This window comes from Nilaparvata lugens, chromosome 12 (assembly GCF_014356525.2).
Source record: "Nilaparvata lugens isolate BPH chromosome 12, ASM1435652v1, whole genome shotgun sequence".
NCBI lineage: Eukaryota > Metazoa > Arthropoda > Insecta > Hemiptera > Delphacidae > Nilaparvata > Nilaparvata lugens.
In genome coordinates, this window is record NC_052515.1 from 7,796,003 (window position 1) to 7,812,199 (window position 16,197).

Here is a 16,197-nt window from a genome sequence, read left to right on the forward strand (position 1 = left end):
AACAAGGCATTATTTGGAACTATTCTATTTGTGTTAATATGGCTTTTGGAAACATCCAGTAATTCCATGTGACTCTAGTAACTCGGCTAGACAGTAGTAGTGATAAATTGTGTTTAACTGGTAATATTCCATCTGCTTTGTGGAAAAGGATACTCTATCCTTTGCTACAAAAAGAAAAGTATACTGAAGTAATTGCTACGAATAGAAAAGGACAAAGTCTCCTTTGCTACAGATCAGATGGGAATGTTACCGGTTCAATACCATTTATCACTATTGGAAAAAATAATTATTACTCGATGAGAATATAATTACTGAAGCCATGTTTCCTTCTCTGATGTATAGATTAAAAAGTTTCAGTTATTTCCCCTATGTGTGGCCTTGGATCGACAAAAATAGACTCAGATAAAATTCATCAATACACTGACTTTATTTCATGATATGAATCATAGAACAAAATAAATGTACAGTTTCTCTCAAACAAATACAATAGATTTCTTTAAATGTGATTTCAGTAATTCGGCTAGTCAGTAGTAGTGACAAACTGTGTTCAACCTGTAATAATTTCATCTGATTTATAGAAGAGGATACTGTATTCTTTGCTACAGATTGAAAAAGATATTGAATCATTTGTTACAAATAATAAAGGATACAGTTTGCTTCTCTACAAATCAAATGGAAGTATTACCGGTTCAATGTCGTTTATCACTGTTACTTGATTGAAATATCATTACTGACGCTATTTTATGTTGCACTGATTTATAAGTTTTAGTTATTTTTCTTCTCGGATTGACCATAATTGGGCGGTATCACGTGACCCATGCATCCCATGATGATGACGATGCACAACAACGAGAGCAGCTTACGATTGGGCATCTGAAATTAGAGAGAAAAAAAATCTACTATAGTGAGGTCCACGTTATAATGGCAGTGGATAAAGATAGAAGAATAGCGATGCCGATTCTCTGTATTAATTAATTATATTTCTTTACTGTCAATAACATAATTGGCATCGTTGTGGACCTAGAAAAGGATAGTACTACCGTCTTTGTGGAATGATAGACTAGGATAGCAAAACCAAAGTTGATCAAATACTGTCATTATAACGTGGACCTCACTATAGATGTAAACTTAATTCAAGTTAGTTTTCAAATCTCATCATTGTAGCATTATCAGTTGGTAGCACATTATGACGCATGAGTGACGTAGACCTATCCAAACTTGATTATGATCTCCCGTGTAGTACTATGAACAAGGTATGAAAAAGTTTTGAAAAAGTATTTGGTAGCTCTGAATAGTGTACTCTCAAACTACTCCTGTATACTTGGTGATCTATTGTGGAGAACTCTTTATTCATCAATCTGACTCGTCTTATATTCCATAACTGGAGTCGAGTCACCAAGAAGTAATTGAAAAAAATGATATTTTTGATCAACAACGGTACCTATCCTTGTGATACTTACAATCCAATACATGTATGCTAATTCATGTTCTTCGGTGATTATCCAAGTGTTACCTATTCAACTTCATTTTCATCACTTTTTCAAGAGCTAAACATTCCCCATGTGGTATGAGTTCGTGCTCCAACAGTTTTCATGTGGAATCAGTTTGACTCTTGGATGTAGATTATTGCACTTGATTTATTATGAGAGATGAATATTTCAAATTGCTCTTCAATTTTAAATCAATCAAATCCTGAATACCGTGTTGGAGCGAATAGTTAGCTTAAAGTTGGAGGTTTTATTCTGTATGTCTCTCCACAGCAGTTTATCTATTTATCCATTATTCATTGATGGAAAGACATATCACAAAACTATACTTGATGAACCAGAATTCTAATAATGGCCACATAATCAATAAATGACTATTGTCACGCTGTTAATATCCTGCATTATTTCAGAATATGAAAATATATTAACAAAACTCTAAATGAATTGTTTAAGTTGAAACGGTAATATTGACCGCAAAAGAATAATTGTTCAAGTTAAAACGATAATATGGAACTGTACCGTTTAAGTCTTTATGCATAATCTACGCTAATCCAGAATATTATAAAGGTATAGTCACATTTATTATAATGTGTTATATTTCAATTTTTGTGTAGTTGAGAAGTTGATATTGTGGTAATTATTCATATTACATGAAAATACTAAGAAACTGTCAAAACCACAGATTTATTGATAGATAGAAAGACCGGTTTCGGTTGTTACACACCATTGTCAATCTCTGATTAACTTATCAGAGATTGACAATGGTGTAACAACCGAAACCGGTCTTTCCATCTATCAATAAATCTGTGGTTTTCGACAATTTCTCAGTATTTTTATTTAATGTTACATTTCAGGTTGAAACCAACAGCCTATCAATCTTTGATTAAACTGACAAAAAATCTGCCAAACTCTAGCAAAGAGGGAAAAGAACTACTGGAGGGAAAAAAGAGACTATGATCACTAGTTATATGAGCTGAAATATATGATAATATAATGATATGTAAGAAAAGTAAGATGGAAATGAAGGTTTATGGAAATGAGAGAAATACTTACAGATATATTTTCCAAACGTTCAAACATCTTCACACAGAGCTGAATTTGATATGAGGATATCGGATTGGAATGGATGAGACCCAGTAGAATGTGTGCTTATATATCCTTGTTTCAATGTAAATTGATTGATGCATTTGAAACAAAAAAGGCAGTTACATTATTTTTTCGAATTATGTTACATACATGAATATTTGCCAACTCGCCATTTGAGAAAATATCTTCGCCTGTGACGTAAATTGCACTTAATTGTCTATAACAAGTTTTCAAATTCAATTGATCATAGTTGATGTTGATGAATAGAGCGAGTTTTACCTCTATTGACGAAAATTCTAGTTACGTCACTTATTGTCAATATTTGTTACTTCTCAAATTGCAATTTCCAAATTCTGCTATTGCTCTTTTGAAAAAATAATAAGCACGACTGTGACGTCAAACGGTTGATATTGTTGGAAACAAATATATTGATCATAATTCACTTGTTTCTATGTTGACAAATCGTTAATAATCCGACTCCACGTGGGGAACCATAATCTACCTTGATAGCTGTAGAAAAATTTATGAAGACCTCTGCGACTGCAAATATTTGTAATAGAATAATAATTGTCTGTTATTATAAATTTGATTTTATTATTTCATCATTGAATTCAATAATTGTCTATTATTGAAAATTTGATTTTATAATTAATAAATCAATATATTGATTATTCATTATATATATTTAAGTTGATTGTAAATGATGAATAAATAAATATAGAAAATTCGATGAGAGCTGATATAAAAAACGGCTATCAATTTGCCCGTGCGATGATCTCTTATATTATGGGGTGAATCATGAACTTATACTTATAGTTATCACTCATATACACTATTATTATGAATCACTTATTATGATATCTTAACTGATAACATCTCCATTGCTGTTTTGCAAACAGGAGTTGCCAGGTTTGATCCCCGCTTGGGCAGATAATTTTTGTATCATGGATCAAATTCCTCCATAGAATTTCATTTTAGCTTCTCTCCCTGTTGTCAATATCTGCAGTCTCAGATGTCTCAACCTTATTAAAACTTGAGCATAAATTACAGTTTCGGAGTATTTAGGACAAACAGATACAAATTTTTACCAAGTATTTCAAACAAACAGATAAGAACTGAATCATATCAATCCACATTTGATACTTTAGTGGACGCTTGTCGTAATGAATTTGATGAGTTCCACTATAGTGAGGTCCACGTTATAATGACAGTATTTGATCAACTTTGGTTTTGCTATCCTTGTCTATCATTCGACAAAGCCGGTGGCACTATCCTTTTCTAGGTCCACAACGATTTCAATAATGTTTTTGACAGTGTAGAAATATAATTAATTAATGCAGAGAATCGGCATGGCTATTCTTCTATCTTTATCCACTGTCATTATAACGTGGACCTCACTATAGAGGTCTAGGTCACCTATAGTGAGATTCATGTTGCAACGTCAGCACCTGATCAACATTGGTTTGCTATATGTTATTAAAAATAGTAGATTCTACCTCCTCTCGATTGTCAATCGTTCATAGGCTACAAGAAAGGCTATAAGAAATGTATTGAGTTACCAGAATTTTCAATCCAGAAAATATCTAGAAGTACATTTTATTCTCCATTGTGAGGCACTCAGAATTCTACCTGCGGTATAACTTTGTTCTCCTTGGTAAGACTCCTTTAGAGGATCAGAATTGCTTGAATGGGAAGCATTTATGATATTCATAAAGAATGTTTACAGTTTGAAGTGTATGTCAATAGAGAGCAAGTAGTATGATGATAATGATAGTGAAGACGATGATCATTATAAAGAGTGGAAAGATAATCTCCGGTTAACCTAATTTCACGAAATGTGGGGTAGCTAGAGAGAAAAATGCTGGTTGTCGCTTTTGGAGTGTGAAGCAAACGAAACTTCTGTTAATTGTGAATTCACAGAGCTTGCTTCCCTTATTAAAACTTTCTAAATGGCTTTCTTTGTTCCTAGTACTATAATACTGTAGAATAGGATTGGATTTTAATCAAATCAGATTTGTCTCGTATATTATGACAACATTACAGAAAGTGGAACAAAATTGTGTAATGCAGTAGATTATGATGCTGGCTTTGATTATTGTTGATGATGATTCATAATTCATTCATAATCAATAACTCATATTTATTGATTGAAGGTGCACAATTAATTATTGAAATAAATAAAGGAGGACCAGCTGGCACAGTTTGAAACTAATTGATTCATATAGTCCAGAAGGAAGGTTAATTGACCGAACGTGTGAGGTCTATGTTTTAACTCGATTTGCTTTTGTCTGTCTGTATGTAACGCGATTACGAACAAACGCGTTGATAGAATTCGATGAGATTGGGCAGGGATATTCCTTTTTCAACTGCGCGTCGATGTATACACAAGGTTTTTGAAATTTTGCATTTTAAGGATAAAATGAAAAGAAAAGGAATTATTCCATACTCTGATATCACTATATATATCATCTACTTTGGAGATAGGATCAATCAGACTATAGAATTATTCATAATCAATCAGCTGACAAGTAAATTATTCATTGCTTGCATTACACAGATGTCTGGCCGTGTCTATTTCCATAAGGTGGGGTTTCAACATTTTTACTTTCCTTGCCCTATTAAACCATAGGTAAGGGAAGTATTGCTTTCCGAAAAAATTAAGGTACCCCAATTTCTAAATTTCTATACGTTTTGGGTATTGGTCTGTATGTGTGTGTGTGTGTGTGTGTGTATGAGTGTATGTGCGTCTGTATACACGATATCTCATCACCCAATTAACGAAATGACTTGAAATTTGGAACTTAAGGTCCTCACAATATAAGGATCCGACACGAACAATTACGATCTAATGTAATTCAAGATGGCGGATAAAATGGCGAAAATGTTGTCAAAAACAGGGTATTTCGCGATTTTCTCAAAAACGGCTTTAACGATTTTGATCAAATTTATATCTAGAATAGTCATTGATAAGCTCTATCAACTGCCTCGAGTCCTATATCTGTAAAAATTCCAGGAGCTCCGCCCCATCCATGCAAAGTTTGATTTTAGATTCCCAATTAATTATCAGGCTTCAGATACAATTTAAACAAAAAAATTCAAGTGGAAAAGATTTATCATGAAAATCTCTACAATTAATGTTCAGAAAACATCTTCACCTAAAATTCAAAATAATCTCGAAATTTGAGAAAATGTTATTATTTCAATTGCAAACTGTTGGCAACTGTTGATTCTATTAAATCACTCACTATGAAGATACAGCAGACTTCGTGTGTCTCTGGCGTTATTGTCCTGTCACCAGCTGGCTTGGATCTTTGAATAGTAGCCTAGACTTTAGATGCGCGTGAACATTAGCGTCTGGTGATAAATTTTCATAACGGCAAGGAAAGCTGTGTGAGTGCGCCACACCAGATTTTTCTATGATGCGAGCCCATCAGTATCAATATTCTCACATTTGAAAAACAAATTTAATAGGTGATTGAAAATGAAATAGAAAATTATTAAATGGACTGAATAATGCTAAATAGATTATAATATTCTTGATTGAAAAAAAAATAAATTTCAAAATAGTTGAGAAATATTTATATCAGATGGAAAGATTATCACGAAACTGGATAAATTATCATATGGGATACAAATTCAAACGTGAACTGAGTTTATTAACATATGTGAGTTTTTGATCTTGGAGAAAACAAATAACAGTTTTAAGAGTAAATTATGATTCAGCTGTGAATTGTGATTCAACTGAATCAACTAGAGCAGGTGACATCAGATACTTGTGGATGAGAAAACTGCGTGAGGTCTACTGATCACAGAACTACTATTATGTTTTTTTCACTTATGAAATATGGGTTCAATTAACTGAGCAAACACTCGAGTTGAAATTAAAATTGAATAAAATTACAAATTGAGTAAATAAAATTGAATTTAAGAAAACCAAATTAAATAACAAAATTACTCTCACTATGATTAACAATAAAACTTCTAGTTTTCTGATTCCCATATAATTATGCTATACTGTAACCATAGGGAGAATACGGGTTCCATGAAACTCAAAATCTCACAATTTATCATGTTCGTACTTGTCCTTAATTGAGATAAATTCACTTCAAACTGTCAATAATCCATCATAATCAAAATCAAGGCTTCCCATGCAACCAATGCTGCCAGTTTAAACTGAATCTCACCAGGAGGACTGGAAAACGAAGCTTCGCCGCAGAAAGAATAATCAGTGGCTCAGAACGAAATGAAGTGCAAAGAAAATAATGAAGTGATAGAATGAAGTGCGCTACAAAGAAGTACTTAATGAAGTGCAGAGAGAATAATCTTCAGCACGCAATGAAGGAGGAGTGGACTCTATGTTTGAGTTGCTCTCAAAAGTGGAAGAGTGACTGCTTTTGTTCTCCTGAATAATTCGCAAGTTAGTTCTACTAGAAATTTTCGCTCGTTTCATAATTCAACGGTCTATCTGTTACGTTGGGTTGGTCTGTGACGGTAAAAAGTATTGCCAATATTGTTGAGGAATAATGTGTGTTCAACTGGAGAGTGTATCACTGATAAGTGTTATTAATTCATGTAGATTATCAATTCATACAAGTTATAAAACTTCATAGCTTGAAGAATAATTTTTCTATCTGTCAAAATAATTTCTTAGGAAATGTAACCAGATACAAATATTCAATTTTTCAAATTCAAATTCAATTTTTTCTCCATATTACATATTATATATGTTAGTTTCTACGAATTGTAGTGATCATTATACAATAATACCTTATCGTAACACATGTCGTAAGAATCTATTTAGATTTTCATATAATTACGTGACTATATAGTATTACATAATAATATTTTATGTGTTTCTTCTTTTATTGAGGGAATATACCATCATGTATGAGGAAAAAAATTATATATCATATTATAATAACTTAGTAACATTACTATGGTAAAAAATTAGATTCCTGAATAAAGTATGTACCCTTAGAAGGATTGATAAAAATTATTATTCCTCAGAAAGAATATATATGTAAATATAGATGAATAAATCTTTATTCAAAGACAAGTACATTACAGAATAACAATAAACAAATACGCTTCTAGGTGCATCAGAAACAGTGGCCTGCATAGAAATCTACGCATTCCATATGTGTCCTATGTGAGATACGTCGATTTGCCATGCGGAGTCGACACTCCATCATCATCTCAACCCTGAGGCAAGCCAACTGCTACAGAATGACGATATTACTAAAAGGCTGGAGAAAAGGAAGCCCCCTGAACTAGTTCCAAATCAATTTGTGATAGTGCATGCAGACAATATAGTTTTTACTGCTCTCATCATCTCACAACTACTTGGGTCATCAGTGGATGATGACCCAATCAATAGATGAACTGATCAGTGGACAAACTGAACTTGGTTCAATGGATGATCTGAAGTTCTATAGTTCAACATGGTGTAAGATTCATTGTGAGATGGAAATGAGAATTATTCATCTTTGAGACTAGATCTAATGACAATCAAAAAATTTGAAAATATGATACCTAACTCAATTTGAACGTTTTATAAAAATCTAGAATCAAAGACATTTTTAACTTTATTTGTTTTTCCCTCGAGTGAATAATATTAATGATTCGCTGTATAATCTTACGCTGTCAGCAAATCTCATTTTCACCTTAATCTATACTATAATAAAGGGAAGAACTGGCTTATACAAGTAGGCCTACGTTATAGGAAAATTAGGTTTGACACATTATCACGTCTGAACTACTGGACTGATTAACTTCACATTTTGCATATAGATTCTCAATTAACCGAGGATCGTTATATGCTTATTTTCAATTCTTCAAGATTTCATTGCGTCAAGTTTTCAGTTTGTCAAGTTTTAAAATAGACAATCGCGGGCGGAGCACGGGTTACTTGCTAGTTGATAATAATCCTTTATTGTCAGCACTCAAACTTCGGTTTTGCAAGCAGCGTCAAATGTCAAATAAGAAGACTAAGAAATTGTCAAAAACCAAAGATTCAAATCTGTGGTAATTATCAAAAACCAAAGATTCAAATCTGTGGTTTTTGACAATTTCTTAGTCTTTTTTTTAATATGAATAATTACCACAATATCAACTTCTCAACTACACAAAAAGCGCCTAATGTGTTACTTTTATTGAAAAAATTCTTTTTTCGTGTATAAATATTTCAATTTAATTTATTGACGAATAGAATATTCAAGACATATTACAAACTCTTTATAACATGACATATAATTAAAAATATAATTGAACTAGTAGTTCTGTGAACAGTAGACCTCACGCAGTATTCTCATCCACAAGTACCTGATGTCAACTGTTTTGAATGTTAACAAAATCAGTTCACGTTTGAATTTGTATTCCATAATTTATTAATATTTATGTTAATTTAAACAATGAATATAATATATTCTTATTCCAGAATTCATATAATATTCATCCAGTTACGTGATAATCTTTCCATCTAATGAAAATTAATTTTTTCAATCAAAAATATTATAATTTCTTCAGCATTATTTAGTTCATTTGATTATTTTTAATCACCTATTAAATTAGTTTTTTCGAATGTCAGAATATTGATACTGATGGACACGCATAATAATACCATGACTGCAAAACAAAATAATGAAACCAAAGAGCTTAATGCTGCGATTAGACCAAATTTATTAACAAAATATTAATAACTCTATCCTTAAAGATTATATCCAGGCAATGCAACAAAATTTGATGAAATACTAGGCTTCAAAAATGATTCGGAAATTCCGATTATATTGAAGTCCTGAAAACGGAAGATTGCTCTGAGTTCATCAATGTGGCAACTGAGGGATTGTACGTTAAGGTGAGCAGCCTTGAAAAGTTTTTTGAAAGAGTGGAGCTTATTTGCTAGAAACATACCTGCGTCATTATTACTATTATTGAAATAATCATACCTACTTGAGGGCGAGCGAGCTGACGTGTCAGTGAGAGGCATCATGGAAGCAGCAGACCAATCGTGAACCGACCTCAGAACGACACATGACGGGGAAAATGGGGATGAAACTGATAAAACTTAACCTAAATGAAAAAGTCTCTTGATTCGAGTGCATTCAGCATGCCTTGACAGTTCGGCTCCCTTCACTATTTAAAGCACTAGTTCAAAAAAATTCACTAAACACAATAAGATGTAGATGTGTGGAGTTTCGGTGATGAATAATCCTAATGGTGAATAAGATGAAGATTGAGGAAGAACTGGTAGTGGGAGATCTGGTCCAAGTGGAGATAGAGCGAGTAGGTATCCAGTAGTGGAAGAATCGGGTCCAAGTGGAGGTAAGCGAGAAGGAATCCAGTAGTGGAAGATCGAGTCCAAGTGGAGACAGAGAGAGATGGAATCCAGTGGTGGAAAATCGAGTCCAAGTGGAGATAGAGAGAGATGGAATCCAGTAGTGGAAGATCGTGTTCATGGTGGAGATAGAGCGAAATGGGATCCAGTAAAAACTGAAAAAGAGAAGAAAAAGCCAGCAGAAAAACGAAAAATCTTTGAAGAAAGTTATCAATTGAGAAAAGATACATAATACAATGATAATGAATATTCGCATAAATTGAAGAGGAATAGTATGATTTAATGTGGGAAAGAATCGAATATTATATGGATAAATATATGGATATTATAATATAATATATGGATACTAGTAGAAGGTAATCAGATAGAAAGAGAAAAGGTAGAAAGATAAATAGATATAGAAGAGAAATAAACATTTGAACATGCTGGATAGCTAGTGAAAAAAAATCACAGGGAAAATAATGATAATAATAGGGAGAAAAGAGAGAAAGAAGGAATGTGCACAAATTGAGAAGAACTTATGAAACTGAACTATAGAATAAGAAATAGAACATCGTATTGTGATCTTGAATTAATCAAGGAGAGAAGAAGAAGAAGAAGAAGAAGAAAGAAGAAGAAGAAGAAGAGAAGAAGAAGAAGAAGAAGAAAGAAGAAGAAGAAGAAGAAGAAGAAGAAGAAGAAGAAGAGAAGAAGAAGAAGAGAAGAAGAAGAAGAAGAAGAAGAAGAAGAAGAAGAAGAAGAAGAGAAGAAGAAGAAGAAGAAGAAGAAGAAGAAGAAGAAGAAGAAGAAGAAGAAGAAGAAGAAGAAGAAGAAGAAGAAGAAGAAGAAGAAGAAGAATAGAAGAGAATAATAATCATCATCGCAAACAACAATATTCAAGTAATCATTATAAATATAAGATCAAGAAGAGAAATAAGAAAGAAAAATAAGAAGTAGAGGAGACGATGGAGAAAGTGCTAGATTATTTTAGATGAGTTTTAAATAGGATTGAACGGTGAAGTGTGAAAAATATTATAGTATTTTACTATACTTCTAATAGAAGTATAATTAACTATTGGGAGTTGCAATAACAATAAAAGTAGTAAATTGAGAACTGTAATATTTTAGTGATGAATGTCTAAGATAACGTTAAATGAAACACAGCCCCTATATAAGCATATGAACAGACTACCCACCCCTCCGTTCTATCAATAATTCTTCACACATTTGCTTCTATTGCTCGAGCTGTGGCAACAGTAGGAGATATCATTATGTACACCTTATATAGAAGAGATTACTATCTTTACCTATAGATTACATCCATATCTATAACGTATGTTAATCATCCAATTTATTTGAAATTCAGCATTTCGAAAATTATTAATTATGGAAATAATTTTGGTAAGAGATGTAATAATTATTAGTAGGATATGTACTAATTATTAGTAGAGATAATGATTCTCTAAGTACCCTCTGGAGTATAGTAGTTGATGCATTGAACGTAGTTTTGGGAATTAATATCAAGATAAATTATTAATCAGTATTAACAAATGTGGATCTCCTTAGTTTGAAATAATTGCCTCATACATAATCATAAATAGCAGTGGAAAGATTCATTTATAGAACAGAAAGCCAGCTCATGAAAAATGCCAAGGTATATCTAATGTGAAATGTTTTAATACGAATTTCCTATTATTGTAGTGAAGGGCACCTTAGTAATCGAATCCTGAAATGATTTAATTTACCTTTATTTTTTGAAGGTCGGTCATCCTCTCGACTGTGTGGACCCTCTTGGATCCTCCCTCGCCGATAGAGATCTTGATCCTCCCGTCCGATGACCAGACATTCCTATGCCCATGACGGTCGGCCGCAGCGTTGAGGATCTTGAGACGCTCCGCAGTCAGATCCTCGCGAATGGTGACGCCGGAACCCTTCAGCTTCTTCTTAGCGTCGAAGATCATCTTCCTGGTCCGGTAGCTGCAGAGTCGAACTATGATGGGTCGGTCCTTAGGTTTCGCTTGCCCTTGTTGAGGTGGTTGACGCCTTCCAACGCGATGCGAGCGGTTGACATCCGCCAGAGTCACGGGCACGTTCAGCTTCTTGTTAAAGACATCGAGCGCCAGCAGGTCCGTGTCTTCTTTGTCGCTCTCCGGGATCCCAAAAATACGTATAGAATGTCGGCGCCCATATTGCTCGAGGTCGTCGACCTTCAGGTGACAAGACACCTCCAGCTCACGAATTCTATCGTGCAGCTGTTTGTTCTCCTCCTTCAATGCCTGAAGTTCCTCGAAAATAGATTTCACAGCCATGGATACAGCACTGTGGACAGACTCTTCGATTTGCTGTCGAATAATTCGGAGGGTCTCTTCAGACAGTGATCCAGAAATAGCTGGCCCTGGCTTCGGAGCATTGACCTCATTCCTCGGAGTGCCTCTGTTCGGTCGAACCATCGTGTACCGTTAGGTGGATTTACACTTTTATAGGCTAGGCGAGAAGGTGAACTGAAGAATTAGGAATGTTTTTTCAAGATAAATAAAAACAGTGTGAGTTAATCAAAATTATAATTTCACTATTGAATTTAGCTCGAGAAACTGAATAACTAGATGTATAATTTGGAGTGAATTGAACTGTATAACCCTACGAAATATCTGTTAGAAGACGGAGCAGAACTGACACACGTTTACTCACTCGACATATAACCAAGAGAGAGAGAGAGTGAGAGAGAGAGAGTGAGAGAGAGTGAGAGAGAGAGGAAGAAGGAGTGAAGAGAGAGTGTGATAAAGTGTGATTGATAGAGCGAGAGAGAGAGAGTGAGTGAGTGGTAGAAGGAGTGGAGAGAGTAAGAGAAAGTGTGATTGATAGAGCAAGAGAGATCGAGGTAGAAGGAGTGAGAGAGAGTGTGAGAAAGTGGGATTGATAGAGCGAGAGAGTGGTAGAAGGAGTGGAGAGAGAGTGTGAGAAAGTAAGATTGAAAGAGCGAGAGAGAGTTGGAGTAAGGAGAGAGTGTAGGGAAAGATAGAGTGAGTGAGATGAAGAGAGTGTGAGAAAGTGTAAGAGAGTAGGGAGAGAGGATAGAGAAAATGATCGAGAGAGTGAGGTAGAAGGAGTAAGAGAGAGTGTGAGAAAGTGTGATTGATAGAGCGAGAGAGAGTTGAGATAAGGAGAGAGTGTAAGAGAAAGATAGAGTGAGTGAGATAAAGAGAGTGTGAGAGAGAGAGCGAGAAAGTGTAAGAGAGAAGGGGGAGAGGAGAAAGAAAATGATAGAAAATTCATTCATTCATCCAACTAGCGTCTAGTCGTACTCTCCACTAGTGTTTTTTTTTTAACTGAAACAAGGTTATGGAATGGTTGATTGTGGAATCTATGAGAGACTTGTTTAGAGAACGAGATTTGGGACAAGGGAAAGGAGAAGATGGGAGAAAGGGAAAAAATGAAAGGGAAAAAATGAAAGGGAAAAAATGAAAGGGAAAAAAGAAAAAGAGAATTGGATAGTTGAAGTTTAACAAGTGGGAATTGATTCTTCTGTTTTTAAACTTGTGATAATCTACTGATTAATTTGATTAGTTGACTATAGTGAGATCCACGTTATAATAGCAGTGGAAATAGATAGATAAACAGTGTTGTCAATTCTCTGCCCAGCTACTGCCTTCTATTAGAAATAAGGGGAAGATCTACTGACTTCTCTCTGCTTCTATGAAGGATATATTTGATAACGGTATGTTCTTGATGTAATATCAACTGTTCATTCTTGTTTAAAATAATCAATTATAGTTTATGCATCAAGAAAATATATTTTCCAATAGTTGAATAATGAATTTCTATGATTGGTATCAAATATTTTGTTAATTAACTATATTCATACATTGTTTTAAACACGATCTGGCAACGTTGCATAGCTAAAAGAGGACAGCGCTTTGTCAAATGATTGACAAGGATAACAACACCATTGTCAACTAAATACTGCCATTATAAAATGAACATCACTATAGATTGATTGTTTTGAGCGAAGGTCAGAGAAATAACATGAAAGATTTTATTTGATAGAATATTATGAATCCAGTGTGTTGTTTCAATTGTTGGATTTTTTCCATCTATTTTTATGCAGAATTTTGTAACAACTCTATCAAAAATCCAATATCCAATATTCCTGCCACAGCAGTGTCATTGACAGGCACGGCCCTAGGGACTTTGCCGCCCTGGGCGAGATCGGCAACTGCCGCCCCCCGCAAGTATCCCGTCTTTAATTGCTAATCCCGGGTTCCACCCCTCCTTGAGCGATCGCCTAACGCCGGTTACACATTGGGCGGTTTCTGCCGGGGCGGTAATTTGGCCGTCGCCGCCGTTCGAGCAGTAGTCTATGAACTTGAATGGAAGCTTACACACTGGGCGGCAGAAACGCCGCGCGGCTATATTGCCGTTGGCGGCAGCTGTGCAGCCGTCCACTGCCACTGCGGCTGGCGGTGTTTTACTGCTCTTGTCTACGCAGTGGCGTACGTGACCAAATGGGCGTTAACACATTTGGCGGTTGTCTACCGTCGCCGCTGATCAGTCGTCTTTCCCAGTTGCTCCAAGTCAGAGGTCTTTGAAAATCAGCCTTTTAATTTGTGTCTTGTTGTAAAGTTTGTAAGTTGTTTATAACATTTATTTATTGTTTTAAGTGTTTGTGGTTGACGAGTGTGAGAAAATGAGTAAGTTAATAGACAATGAGTTGTTAATATCATTGTAGAACAGAGGCCAGTTTTGTGGGACAAAACCCTCGACATATTTAAGGATCGAGATGCAACAAGGAATGCGTGGAAGGAAGTGTGTATGGAGATTAGGGGGGATTTTGAAACTCTGGATGACAAGAAAAAAACTGTAATATTATGTTGTATATCGCTGTCGATTTAATAAAAACGTTCATTTCAATGAATCCAAGCAAGGCGATTTCTCTGCTGTCTTCTTTTCCTTTGACGGCACAACAAACGTGGTAAAAGTTGTTGCCTTCCCATTTCAAGTTAAACACTTAATAATATATACTTTTGGAAAATGTGCAAAATACAATTAACTGAACACTCATGAAACAGTGAAGTCACAACCCATTTGCGATGAAGAACTACAACAATTATTTATTTGCGATGAAGAACTACAACAATTATTTTGGCTAATGATCATACAATCATACGATCATACTGATCATATTTTGCCGCTCGATGTTTGGCGGTATTTTTTCCGCTGAATGTGTAAGCTTGACTTTTTTTCTAGGCTGCGACGGCAGTCTCGCCGCCGCGGCAGAAACCGCCCAGTGTGTAACCAGCGTTACTATTGTGTCTCCGCTGTGATGCGACACCACAGAGTCTCAGTAAACTCTAAAAAATTATGTTTAACACTAGTTATTAACATTTAAACAAATATTTGACAATTATAAATATTGGGGAACAGTAAAGTCCAGTCAATATAGACATAAAAATGGGGGTTTGCTTGCAATTTATATAGTAGTTCTGATTTTTTAATATTTTATTTGGATACATGAGAGAGGTTCAGAACCAAATTCTTCATGTAAAATTCCCTTGTGCTAATACAGAGTGGCCCAAAAAGTTCGTATTTTGGGTTCATTTTCCAGTTTTCAGCTATTTCCGGCAAAATCAGTGATCGGACAGAAAAATTTGCTCCTGCCTTTTTTAAGATCATAAAATTCTGAATGAAATGAGATCATTCGGAACTCTCTATCTCCAATGAGTACTGAGCTATGATTTTTCAAATATGAGTGATATTTTAAGGAAAAAAATCAATTTTGATCATATTTAGTATTTGATCAACAATATATCCCGATTACAATCTAGATGTAAAATTCAAAATCCCTCTGGGCATTTTTAGCTTCAACCATCATCACCATCTATATTGTCCTCACAGTGATATTTTGCACAATGATATAAGCTCATGAGATCATGTTCTATGAGAATCAACCGTTAGTTGCACTTCATTTCAGTATTTCCTAGTGGAGAGGCGCGCGAGGAAACGATCAAGGATCGCTTAAGGATCAAGCTATCAAAATGAAAAAGTTTTCTTTTTTCAATCATTACTTTCTGAGACATGAGCGCCTAAAGTTTAAAATTTTGGGACAGATCATTTCAAATTCGGTACGAGATGAATCCATAAAATTCAAAGGATAAATTCTTCATGGTATTTTTGATTTAATAAAACAAAAAATTTCTGAAAATATCAATTTTTGAGAAAGTTTTTCAATTTACTAAAAATGACCAAAAATAGTGTTGAGTTTTTTTTGTAAATTGAATAACTTTTTCAAAAATTGATATTTTCAGAAAATGTTTC

General features: G+C 34.5%; 1 long non-coding RNA gene across 1 annotated transcript; it reads right to left on the reverse strand.

Moving 5' to 3' along the window:
• Window positions 1-403: 403 nt before the first annotated feature.
• On the reverse strand, window positions 404-2,690 carry LOC111056122. The gene is made up of 2 exons (XR_002606425.2): window positions 2,541-2,690; window positions 404-873 (listed from the first exon to the last, which is right to left on the reverse strand). It is a non-coding gene; the product is annotated as an uncharacterized LOC111056122 (long non-coding RNA).
• Between the last annotated feature and the right edge of the window lie 13,507 nt (window positions 2,691-16,197).